General features: G+C 45.3%; 1 protein-coding gene across 3 annotated transcripts in view; it reads right to left on the bottom strand.

The window, feature by feature from the left end:
- fbxl7 (F-box and leucine-rich repeat protein 7) overlaps nucleotides 1–12,921 on the bottom strand; it is a 398,497-nt gene that overhangs the window by 54,639 nt on the left and 330,937 nt on the right. The window contains exon 1 of one of the 3 annotated variants that reach the window (XM_078539138.1): nucleotides 2,013–2,098. The exons of the other annotated variants lie outside the window; for them this stretch is intronic. The gene's annotated coding sequence lies outside the window, so the exon portion shown is untranslated. Of the gene's footprint in view, nucleotides 1–2,012; nucleotides 2,099–12,921 lie in introns of those variants that run through there. 3 annotated transcript variants of the gene reach the window in all.

Below are 12,921 nucleotides of genomic sequence, written 5' to 3'. Positions count from 1 at the left end.
ACCTCAGGTCCCCGATGGAAAAGGGGACAACACCCCCGTAGAGCTCCCCCACTGGGGACCTCTGCTGACGGATAGCAACAAGGCACTCCAGGGCATGTCCGGGCAGCGGGAGAGGGCAAGAAAGTGAAGGGTGTGCAGTAGCAGCCCATACAGGAAACCCCTCCATGCTGTGCTAAAGCGGATGGCACTTCTGTGAGGCAACTAAGGTTGTGGGGCTGCCGAGGGAGGGTTCAGTGCTTGGGGCCAATGTGGAATTCTGTCCGAACAGGGGCATGCTCAGATAGAAGACCACCATACACCTGCGCCACCTCGAGACCCAGAATGACATCGGGACAACAATAACCCACAAAGAAGATGCAGTTGCACAGCCTGCATACGAGTGTTAATCACGTGTACATAATGTTCACTATTGTAAATAAACTCCTAATAAATAAGCTCTGATGAGCAGTGCTCATGTCACTCAGATGTGACACCTTGTTTCCTGCACAAGATAAAGGCAGGTGTCTCAGTCAGGGCCTCTTCCCTGAGCTTTGTGCAGCCTCCAGACCAAATTGATGGTCCAGCCTCGCACTCCCTGGACACATTACTGATGCCTGCACCTCAATGGTGCTTGTCATTGCTGCCAGAATGTCGTGGACAGGTATCAGAGTGTTCTGTTATTCTCTCTGTGTGCACTCAGTGCATTTGAGGTGGGGATGACCCCCATGTCGTCAGCACCTGTGGCCAGTGGCGCTGTGCTCCTGAAGGGCTTAGGTGCTGCAGGCTTGCAAATGATCAGGTGCATTTAAAGTTTCATGTCTGCGTCTCCATGACCCTGATCACAGAGCGCAAGCGAGCTGCCCTCAGCCAAACAGGAGTCAGACATTCACAGAGAGTAAGTGAAGATCTGTGGAGTGTCCTCACTACATGTCATCATCATTCTCCTGGAATCGAGCAACTATTAGAGCCTCCAGTGCATCTCCATGACAGGAACCTTGTCACAGAGGGTATTGTGCGCTGTCATCAGCCAGACTGGAGTCAAACTTTCACAGATGCAATGTGAGGATCTATGGTCTCTCCTCAATGCATATTGTCATCTTCCTCCATGAATCTAGCAGCTACAAGGGCTCCTGTGCGTGCCTGTCTTGTCTGGCCAATGTGATGGCCTCATAATCATCATCCTTGCCTTCGAAGGCCTCATCACCCTCATCACCGTCGATGTCCTCCTCATCGATGGAGACATCCAGCTCCTCTCCCCATTGCAGCGCCAGGTTGTAAAGGATGCAGCAGGTGACAGTGATGCGTGACATCCTCTGTGGACTGTATTGCAGGGCTCCACCAGATCGGTCCAGGCACCAGAACCTCATTTTCAGCATCCCGATGGATTGTTCCGCCAAGTTGCGAGTTGCAGCATGAGCCTCGTTGTACCTTCGCTCTGCTGCAGTCTGAGGCCGCTGCACGGGTGTCATCAGCCATGTCCTCTGTGGGTAGCCCTTGTCCCCAAGGAACCATCCCTGCAGCTTCTGTGGACCATGGAAGACTTCAGGGATCTGTGACTGACTGAGAATGTAAGAGTCATGGACACTGCCTGGGAACTAAGCGCAGACCTGCAGAATGCGTTTGTGGTGGTCACACACCAGCCGCACATTCAGCGAATGGAATCCCTTGCAGTTGACATAGTTACCCACTTGATGCGACGGAGATCTAAGTACTATGTGAGTGCAGTCGATGGTACCCAGCACCTGTGGAAAATCCGAGATCTGGGCGAATTCCAGTGTTCTTGTATCCTGGCTTTCCTGGTCCTGGGCGAAATGCAGAAAGTCGTGTGCCCTCGTAAAGATAGCATTCATGACCTCATTGATGCATTTGCGGGTGGAGGGTTGTGATATCCCACTGAGGTCACCTGTAGAGCCCTGAAAGGAGCCACTGGTGTAAAAATTGAGTACCGTGGTCACTTTCATGGCCACTGGCTGTGGATGCCCTCCATGTCCCCATGGCACCAAATCCTGTAGCAGGCAGCAGATGTGACTGACCAGTTCCCTGGACATGCGCAGTCTTCGGCGACACTGGTTCTTAGTCATCTGCAGGAATGAAAGGGGGCATCTATAGACCCTGGATGTTGCTAGGCGTCGACCAGCGATGGCTCACTGTGGCTCTTCAGCAGTGTGTGCGGGAGCCCCAGCCACCCCTTCTTCCTGAGGGTGTTGCTCCTTCCTCTGCCCAGCCAGGCTCCTCCATCGCTCTCTTCTCCTTCATCTCTGCTCTCTGTAAGCCACAAGGCATACAGCTAGGTCACCAGGCTCTATGCTCCTGATGCATGCCGCCTGCAGGACGAAAGAAAGAGAAGTGTGGGTGAGCTTGGGTGTTCTAAGAACTTGGTTAAGTATGAAGGCCTCTTAACGCATCCCAGAGCGTGCTGGCCAACACTTGGATGGCCAGAGTTTAGTGTGCTGCATGGCTGCCCAAGACCCCACTCTACTCAGCCCCACTCCACCTGACCTATTGGCAGCAGCTTTGCTCATTGGACTGCATGCTGTGCTCTCAGCTCAGGTGCAGGCATTCTCCTAACCCACACTGCAAGGCTGCACTGTTAGCTTGAACCATAACGGATACTGGTCCAAACCAGGACAATGACATTGCAAGTGCCTCCATCAATGACTGCTCCACGGCCAGCTTTCGCAAGGAGATTGTACAACGTGCCCAGTCGTCCACTTGTTCGGCAGACCACGAAAAGGCTCATTAGTTTGCAGTCTGTGCCCGAGGGGTGAAAAGCTCTGGAGCACTTGATGGCACTTTCATGCCTCTGCGTTGTTTGAGTGGGCAGATAAGCTAGAGGCCCGACTCCAAGCATGTCAATGTGGCTGCGCCTGAACTGTCTCAGCTGCAGAGAAATGGTCACTTTATACAAGCTGTGGCCATGCGTGGCCCCTTCCCTCCCCCTCCTCCCATGTGCCTGTGCACCTCCATCAACCGCAGTGCAGCCCTTGCCCCACCCCAAATCACCTCAACCACGGTGCAGCCCTTAACCCCCCCAGCTCAACTCAACTGCAGTGCAGCCCTGAACCCCCCCTCAACTCGCATCAACCACAGCACATCTCTTGCCTCTCCCAGACCCAAAGTCACCTCAACCGCACGACAGCCCTCACCCGGCACTGCACTGTCAGCCAGCCAGGGAAAAGGGACTTGTCATTGATAAACTACCTATAAATGGACTTCACTTTCTTTCTAAGTTGGTTTCAAAATGCCCTGATAAAAGAGAAGTATCTACATTTTTATTCTTTATTAGATTTTCTACATATTTTTGGAATCAGTACAACTAGCAGTAGATTTATTATTTACACACTGAAGTATATTCATCTCACTCTGTAAATTTCTCCTTGGAACATGCCAACCCACAACCAAGATCATTATTACCTGTGCCCTTGCCTGAATGCGCTGCACCTCAAACTTGGAGTCCAACAGGCGACCCTGGCAAGCGCTGCCCAACAGTAATGTGCACTCAGTTCCAAATTCCCCTTGAAGTGCAGCTCACCAGGTGCATGCCTTATAAATGTTGTGAAACACTTTGGCGTGCAATCATGCCGACATGCTCAGATGATCCAGTTTGGGGGTTGATTCCAGCTAGCTGGGCTGGAAATGATATACAGATGTATTACAATGACGTTCCTAACATCTGGAGGTGGGAACTGCGGCCTGCCATGGATGGGCAAGGTGGACGACTGCAAATGTGTTTCATAACGTCATGAAACTAATTTTTGGCGTTCTCGCCATATTTTCCACTCACGCCATCAATAGGCACAGAAAATTCCACCCAATGGGTTTTAACAAGGGCGCTTCATTAGCTGAATAGCTCAACCTGGAAACACTCTGTCACAGAGACTTGAGCTGTTGGACTCCCTTTAGTTATACAGCTGTTGAATTTTATCTTCAGTTGCAGTTTAACCTCCAAAGAGAACCGGACTCTAAACTAGCAGCCTGCATTTGGCCTCCATCTCTCTCCATGTCTGATTTCCAGAAAGAACCCTGTATTTCACTACAGAGTGAACTAATACCCAGGATACAAGAATACTTTGCTGCATCTTCAATGGACTCAACCTGCAACCCAGTTCCTAGGACCAAGACCAGGAATTCTGCCAGACAAAGCCACCTAAAAGAACACTTAGACATTGATTCTGGACTCTGGACCTACATGAAACTATAATTCTTATTTTTGTTGTGGTCTTTGCCCTGATCCCCTTTCTTTCCATTACCCTTCTTTTATGCGATGAATGCAAAAGGGGCGGATGTTTCAAAACCCCTTCCCTCGTTTTGTGTGTGTGTGAGAGAAATAAACTATCCCTCTTATTTTACCTTATCTCAAGTTTGCTGTGGGGTTATTAATAGAGGATTGGATAACTCCAGAACTGAAGGGTTGGGGAAAATGCTTATAAAGGGGGAAATCAAAAATCAAAAACACCTTTCTGTTTACAGGCGGGTAGTGAGTGGAGAAATCAGGGCTGTTTAACCTAATCCGCCTCCTGTCCGTAACAATATGTTCTATATTCACAAAACAATGATGATCTGTATGACTTCCTGCACAGAAATTCCCACAGCCCATTCTTTAGTGCTTCGACAAAGAGTGCATGAAATGTCCCAATTACAATGTAAACTTGGCCCACATGTCTGAAGTACATACATAAAGTTCATATTGCGCTGCCCTTGATAAACTACTTATAAATGGACTTCATTTTCTTTCTAAGTTGGTTTCAAAAGGCCCTGATAAAAGAGAAGTATCTACATTTTTATTGTTTATTAGATTTGCTACATATTTTTGAAATCAGTACAACTGGCAGTAGATTTATTATTTACACACTGAAGTATATTCATCTCATTCTGTAAATTTCTCCTTGCAACATGCCAACCCACAACCAAGGTCACTATTACAAATTTGTTCCATGGCCTCTTCCATTTTCGATCTATAAAGGGTGTACTCAACTTGCGATTTTTCCTAACAATATGATTTCCCCCTGTACTGTGCTTCTGTGTCAGCAATTCCCCTCTGTTTGACAACTCTTTTCATAGCCAATTTAATATCTGAAAAACATAGAGTGGAAAATTGTACATTATATCACTCCAAATATAATGCAATATGTGAAACACTTTGAGGCCTTTCAACATAACAAGGCACGATGAAATGCAACTTTTTAAAATTACATATCCGTGTCCATTTTTCCCACAAGAGGCAATCTAATTAAAATTAGCAATAAGTCTCTGATACAATAACCTCCTCAGCCACCCTACAGTCTTTGACATGGTCAATTGCAAGATTTTTTTCTCTTCTTCAGCTATACTGGACTGCCTTTCTTTGGTTCCACTCTTGACTATCCAATTGTAAGTAAAGCACCAAAGCAGTAAACCACGAGGCTCTGTGGATTGTACTCCAATGAATTAGATGTCCAAGAAACTTCTTCATAATTTTGCAGTTGCTTCATGATGATATATCTCCAACTGGCTTGAATGGGAGGTCTGATACAGATGCCTTCTACGCTATCTAAGTCCCTCATAATTTTGTACACCTCATTTATGTCACTCCTTAGCCTCCTCTGTTCTAAGGAAAATAACCCTAGCCTGTCCAAACTCTCCTCATAGCTGGAATTTTGAAGGCTTGGCAATGTCCTTCTAAATCTTCTCTGTACTCTCTCCAGAGTAATTATGTCCTTCCTGTAATGTGGTGACCAGAACTGTAGATAAAATTCCAGCTGTGGCCTAACCAGTGTTTTATACAGTTCCATCATTACATCTCTGTCTTTGTATTTAATACCTTGCCCAATAAAAGAAAGCATTCCATATGCTTCCACCTTGCCCACCTGTCCTGCCACCTTCAAGGGCTTGTGGACATGAACTCCAAGGTCTCTCATTTCCTCAACCCCTCTCAATAACTTCCCGTTTACTAAGTATTCCCCTGCCTTGTTTGCCCTCCCCAAATGCATTACCTCACACTTCTCTGGATTGAATTCAATTTCCCACTTCTCCACCCACTCAACCAAACCATTGGTATCATTCTGGAGTCAACAACTATCCTCTTCACTATCAACTGCATGGCCAATTTTTGTGTCATCTGCAAATTTCCCAATCATGCCTCCAAATTTAACTCTAAATCATTTATATGTACAACAAACAGCAAGGGCCCCAACACTGAGCCCTGTGGAACATCACTAGAAACCATTTTCCATTCACAACAACATCCATCGACCATTACCCTTTGTTTCCTGTTACTGAGCCAATTTTGGATCCAACCTGCCACCTTTCCCTGTATCCGATTAGATCACACTTTCCTGAACAATCTGCTATGTGGGACCTTATCAAATGCCTTACTAAAATCCATGTAGACAACATCCACTGCACTACCCTCATTAATCCTCCTTGTTACTTTCTCAAAAAATTCTATTGAGTTAGTAAGACACAATCTTCCTCTAACAAAACCATGCTGGCTATCCCTGATCAATCCATGCCTTTCTAAGTGACAGTTTATCCTGTCTCTCAGAATTGTTTCCAATAATTTGCCCCCACTGAAGTCAGACTGACCGGTCTATAATTTTCTGGCCTATCCCTCACACTCTTTTTAAATAATAGTACAACGTTCGCAGACCTCCAATCCCCTGGGACCTCACCTGTATCTAGTGAGGATTGGAAAATGACCCTCAGAGCATCCGCTATTTCCTCCCTGGTTTCCTTTAACAGCCCGGGATACAATCCATCCAGCCCTGGTGATTTATCCACCTTCAAAGATGTCTGTCCCTCCAGTACTTCCTCTCTCACTATGTTTATTGTATCTAATACTTCACACTCCTCTTTAACTAGAATGTCTGCATCATCCCTCTCCTTAGTGAAGACAGAGACAAAGTACTCACTGAGAACTCTGCCGCCATCTTCTACATCAACCCAAAAGTTACCATGTACATCTCTCACAGGCCTCACCTTTTCCTCAGTTATTGTCTTGCTCTTAATGTGCTGGTAAAACATCTTAGGATTTTCTTTGATTTTACCTGCCAATATTTTTTCATGTCCTTTCTTTGCTTTCCTAATTTCCATTTTTACTTCACCCCTGTACTCTCTAGACTCCTTTAGGCTTTCTACAATATTAAGTCTTTTGTGACTGTCATAAGCTTTCTTTGTCTGCTTTATCTTGGCCTGTGTGCTTCTGGATAACCAGGGGGCTCTAGGTTTGGCAGTACCACCCTTTTCCTTTGTGGAGATGTGTCTACGCTGTGCCTGTAGAATCTCACCTTTGAATACCTCTCACTGATTTCACACAGTTTTTCCTTCTAAAAGCTGTATCCAGTCCATTCTTGTCAGCTCACCTCTCAGCTTTGTAACATTTGTCTTCCCCCAATTTAGGACTTTTATTCCTGTTCTATCTTTGTCCTTTTCTATAATGATGCTAAATCTGACTATATTATGGTCACTAACTTCAAAATGATCCCCCACTGCTATTCATCCATTTGCCCAACTTCATTTCCTAAGACTAAATCTAGAATTGCATCCCCTCTCATTGGGCTTGTTTCATGCTGGCTAAAAGGGTTCTCTTGAAAACAGTTCAAGAATTTTGCACCCTCTGTGCCCTTCACACTGTTCATATCCCAATCGATATTAGGGTAGCTGAAGTCCCCAATGATTACTGCACTCAGAAATCAGTCTACATATTTGCTTTTCTAACTCCCATCCACTATTTGGGGGCCTATTGTACACTCCTAGTAGTGTGGCTGTCCCTTTTTTATTTCTGAGCTCAACCCATCTGGCCTCATTTGATGCTTCATTTAGTACATCACAGCTGTAATTGATTGTCTAACCAATAATTCTACACCCCCGCCCTTTTTATCCCCTTCCTTGTCCTGCCTGGAAACTTTATACCCAGGGATGTTGAGCTGCGATTTTTGCCCCTCCTTAAGCCAAGTTTCCGTTATAGAAACAATATCATGCTGCCATGTGTCTATCTGTGCCCTCAGCTCATCGGCTTTATTTACTATGCTCCTTGCATTTACATATATACCTTTTAACACTGCCAAATTCCTGTGCTGTACACTTTTTATCCTGTGCTGCTTCTGCCTTTCAGAGTCACTCACTAATTCTCCATCTCCCATTCCCTGCTCTGAATTTGCCTTCAGGTTCCCATCCCCCTGCAAATCTAGTTTAACCACCCCCAACAGCACTAGTAAACCACCCTGAGAGCATATTCGTCCCAGTTCTGGTCAAGTGTAGAAGGTCCGGCTTATACAGGTCCCACCTTCCCTAGAACCGGTCCCAATGCCTCAGAAATCTGATGCCCTCCCTCCTACACCAGCTTTCCAGCTATGTGTTTATCTGCTCAATTCTCTTATACTAGCTTGCACATGAAACTGGGAGTAATCCTGAGATTACTTCTTTACAGGTCCTGCTTTTCAATCTCCTTCCTAGCTTCCTAAAGTCTGCTTTCAGGACCTCATCCCCTTTCCTACCCAAGTCATTGGTACCAACGTGGACCACGACTTCTGACTGATCACTCTCCCCCAGAAGAATGTTCTGCAGCCGCTCCGTGACATCCTTAACCCTGGCACCAGGGAGGCACCATGCCATCCTGGAGTCATGTCTATGGCCACAGAAATGAATCCCCTATTACTACTGCTCTTCCCCTCCTGTACAGCAGAGCTGTTTGTGATGCCACAAACCTGGCTCTGACTGCACTCCTCTGAGGAACCAACACCCTCACCAGTATCCAAAATGGAAAACCGATTGGTGAGCAGGACCCCAGGGGGCTCCTGCGCTACCTGCCTAATTTTCTTGAACTGTCTGGCGATCACTCATTCCCTTTCTGCCTCCAGGCTCCTAAGCTGTGGTGTGACAACATCTCTCAACATGCTATCCACGTAGCTCTCAGCCTCGCGGTTGTGCCACAGTGACTCCAGCCATCGCTCGAGCTCCGAAATCCGGAGTTCAAGGTTCTGCAGCTGGTGACACTTCCTGCACATGTGGTCTTCTGGGGCACTGGTAGTGTCCACAACTTCCTTCATATTACAAGACACGCATTCCACACGACCGAGTTGTCCTGCCATGGTTTCAATTTACTTCCCTTGTATTAACTTTATTTTACTTTGGTTTACTTATTTTACCTGGCCTCGACTTAACTTTATCTCCCTATTGCTTGTGTTTCTTACTTAAATGTAAGCAGCCCCTCCCTTTAAAAAGATTGTGTTTTTTTAATTCTCAGTTATTTGATGACACTACCTAACATATCCTGCAATCCTGTTTGCCCACCATATTTCCCCTTTTTGACCTCTATTGCCTCTCAGCCTGGTATTTAATGTTCATGGCAGTGGGTCTGTACCCCGGTTGGACAGTCAGTGGCAAACCCATCATAGCCATTTCTGGGAGCCCCATCAGGATTAAGTCTCAATTAGGCAGCCTGCTGGGTGCTATCCGGGTTCCTAGCTCCACCAGGGGTAATTTCCCTCCTGACTTTCTCCTGAAGGGTGGATGCCCCACCTCTGAGTGCTGCCAACTGGAGGCTGGCAGCTGCCCAGTACCAGCAGCACCACTAGGAGTGGTATGCCACTGCCGGTACTGCAACAAGCCTGAAGGTCAAGGTTGTCACTGGATCCCCGGAGTGCAGCTGAGCAGAGCAGGATCATTAGGGCCTGTCAGGGAGGCCCCAGCAAGGAAGAGGGGGGCGGGTGTTGGCGTCAGTAGGGAGTGTGCTTCAAAGGCGTAGGGATGGCTTCCCACCGGTCCCTTCCCTTTACCGGCGGGTGCCTCCATCATGCACAGGATGCCTGAGATGGAGGAGGCCCAACACCCCCCAGCCCCAGATGAGGCCTCCAGGCATGAAGGCTGTTCCTTCCTGCCCTAGACCAGATTGGCGGGCTAGTCAGGAAAGTGATGGGCTCTCTCCCGTATCTTCCCACCCCATTATATAGCACATCTTTGAAACTTGTGAACCAAGCTTTTAACCATCTTCCAAATCTCTCCTTTTGCTTCACATCCATTTTTCTCCTGCCTCCTTGAAGTACTTTGTACAAGTCTTGTCTTGGGACTTCATTGTAGAGTGTAGCAGTACACCAATATGCTGCAGTCCATATTGAAGTACACTTTGTTTTAAGTTGCTTCCTGTAGGTTGCACAGCATTGATAACATTGTCTGGCACTGAGGTAATCTAATTTTGCTGCTCCACTATGTGAAAAAGTAGTATGAAGGGGGTGAAATTGTAGCTTGAAACAGGCACTTAGCAAATGGGGGACTTGTTTTAAACTACGTCCAATGTTTGTTGCCATCGACTTTAATGGAGATAAGAATGTAAGGTGGGTTGCCAATTCACTACAAGTCTGTTTCACACTTCTATCAAAGCCCATATTCACCTCCAGACACCTTTAAAATGAATACAATGCTTTGGTAATGGCAGCAATGATTATTATTACAAATTAACATTATTTCTACACTGGGAAATGTAATCTTCAACACAGGCATTATCTTGTGTCTGTTGCATTTCTGGATATTTAGCCACCTGGCTCTATGAACTAACAATCACTAAGTTCAACAGTGTGTTTGTTAGGTTTGTGCTTCTCAAAGTTATCAGTGAAATGTGAAATTAGTTCTGGCAGGCTCGCTACTCACACCCCTATCCCATTCCAGGGGAAATTGTGGGTGCTGGAATTGAGGGGATGAATCCTGGAATTGCACCCCCCACCGTCAATTATTAATGTTTCCAGAGTTGTTATGACTCAGCGAAAATCCAGGCCAATATATATACATGTTGTTGTTGTTGTCATTAGCAACAGATTGCATAACAAATATAACTACTTTAAGAAATAAGGACAAAAGAAATAGGAGCAGGAGTAGGCATACGGTTCCATCAAGCCTGTTCTGCCATTCAGTTGAGATCATGGCTGATACTATACCTAACATTCTCTTCCTAGGGCCTTAATTCTACTCCCCACATTCAGTTTTCCTTTCCTCCTCCAATCTACCCATTTTCAAAGCCCAAGTTTACCATTTCGTAACCAGTAGTACACTCCAAAATTTATCCCTCAATTAACATCACCAAAATATATTATCTGTCATTTATTTCATTGCTGCATGTTGGACCTTGCTCTGGTTACAGCCATAGAGTCATAGAGGTCTACAGCACAGAAAAAGGCCCTTCGGCCCATTGAGTCTGCACCGGTCAAACAAGTACCTAACTATTCTAATCTCATTTTCCAGCACTAGGCCTATAGCCTTGTATGCCATAGCATTGCAGGTGCACATCCAAATACTTCTTAAATGTTATGAGGGTTTCTGCCTCTACCACCCTTTCAGGCAGTGAGTTCCAGATTCCCACCACTCTCTGGTTGAAATATTTCTTCCTCACATCCCCTCTAAACCTCCCACCCCTTACCTTAAATCTATGCCCCCTGGTTATTGATCCCTCCACCAAGAGGAAAGGTTCCTTCCTGTCTACCCTATCCATGCCCCTCAATTTTATACACCTCAATCATGTACCCCCTTAATCTCCTCTGCTCCAGGGAAAATAACCCCAGTCTATCCAATCTCTCCTCATAACTAAAGCTCTCCAGCCCAGGCAATATCCTGGTAAATCTTCTCTGCACTCTCTCTAGTGCAATCACATCCTTCCTATAATGTGGATTCCAGAACTGCATGCAATACTCTAGCTGTGGCCTAACCAGCGTTTTATACAGTTCCAGCATAACCTCCCTGCTCTTATATTCTATGCCTCGGCTAATAAAGGCAAGTATCCCATATGCCTTCTTATGTACCTGTCCCGCTACCTTAAGTGACTGATGGACATGCACACCAAGGTCCCTCTGATCCTCTGTACTTCCCAGGGCCCTATCATTCATGATGTTGCACACTGGTTGCAGTGTTTCTCTACATTAAAATGTGGATACGCTTGAAACAATTGAAATAATTCACTGCCTTTAAAGTACTTTGAGATGTACTGGGGGATATGCAATGTACAATATAAATGCAATTTATTTCTGCACTTATTTTCCCTTTTTTTCACTTTTCAACCTTGGTGGTGTCCTGTATTTGGTCCTTAATCTTCCACTGAAATTTTTTAATAATAGGTTAACCTTTCCAGCAAACAGTTTTTTGACTATTTTCTGTCCCAGTATTTTGGATCCTTTCCTCAAGCTTATGCTGAGTCCAAGAAGAGCACACATAGAAAAGAGTCATTCTAATTGCCGTGCAAAAGTTAGTCCCGATACCAAGCTTTGTACATACCAAAGAATTGGATAAAAGCCCTGTCTGCAGCTGGAAGCTTTGTAAAAGCCTGATCTTTCTCTCCTTTTCTAAGTAAATATCTGAATAAATAAATATCCAAATCTAAGTAAATAATTGAAAGCTTCACAAAAACACCTTTGACAGGCATTTAATGAATGGCCACAAATTCACAGAAATAAAATGTTTGCCACAAAAACATTGAGCCTTCAGGATGACAAATGTTCTTAATGAATGTTTACACTGTTACGAACCCCATGAGGGAACAGTAAACCAAAAATAACCAAATTTGCTGAATGACACCCAAATGAAGACATTACCAATAAGATTTCACTTTTTGTAAGTTTTACTTTAACATGAATCAGAACCACATAAATTAAACATGAATTAATAGGCAAGTGATACTTCAAGTATAAAGGTAAATTTCGTTTGAAATAATCAATACAACAAGATACCTCTTACACAACCACAAGCACCCACATCACTCCCTGCAGATGTGTGGCACTACATAGCTACACAGTTCCACAATATGCCATTCTTTATTCATGCAGGATAGGCCAGGAGTCCTACCTGACAACAGTTTTCAGCTTTGAGTTTCATGGGTATGGTACATTTCTACAAACACCCTCTCCTCAGGTCATGATAGTCCTTGTGGACTATCCAAGTTTCTTTTCAATTGACCAGCCAATAACACTCAATTCATGATCTGAT

Source organism: Cetorhinus maximus, chromosome 3 (assembly GCF_964194155.1).
Source record: "Cetorhinus maximus chromosome 3, sCetMax3.hap1.1, whole genome shotgun sequence".
NCBI lineage: Eukaryota > Metazoa > Chordata > Chondrichthyes > Lamniformes > Cetorhinidae > Cetorhinus > Cetorhinus maximus.
Note: the sequence above shows the minus strand (reverse complement) of the source record. Positions and strands in the feature narration are given on the sequence as shown.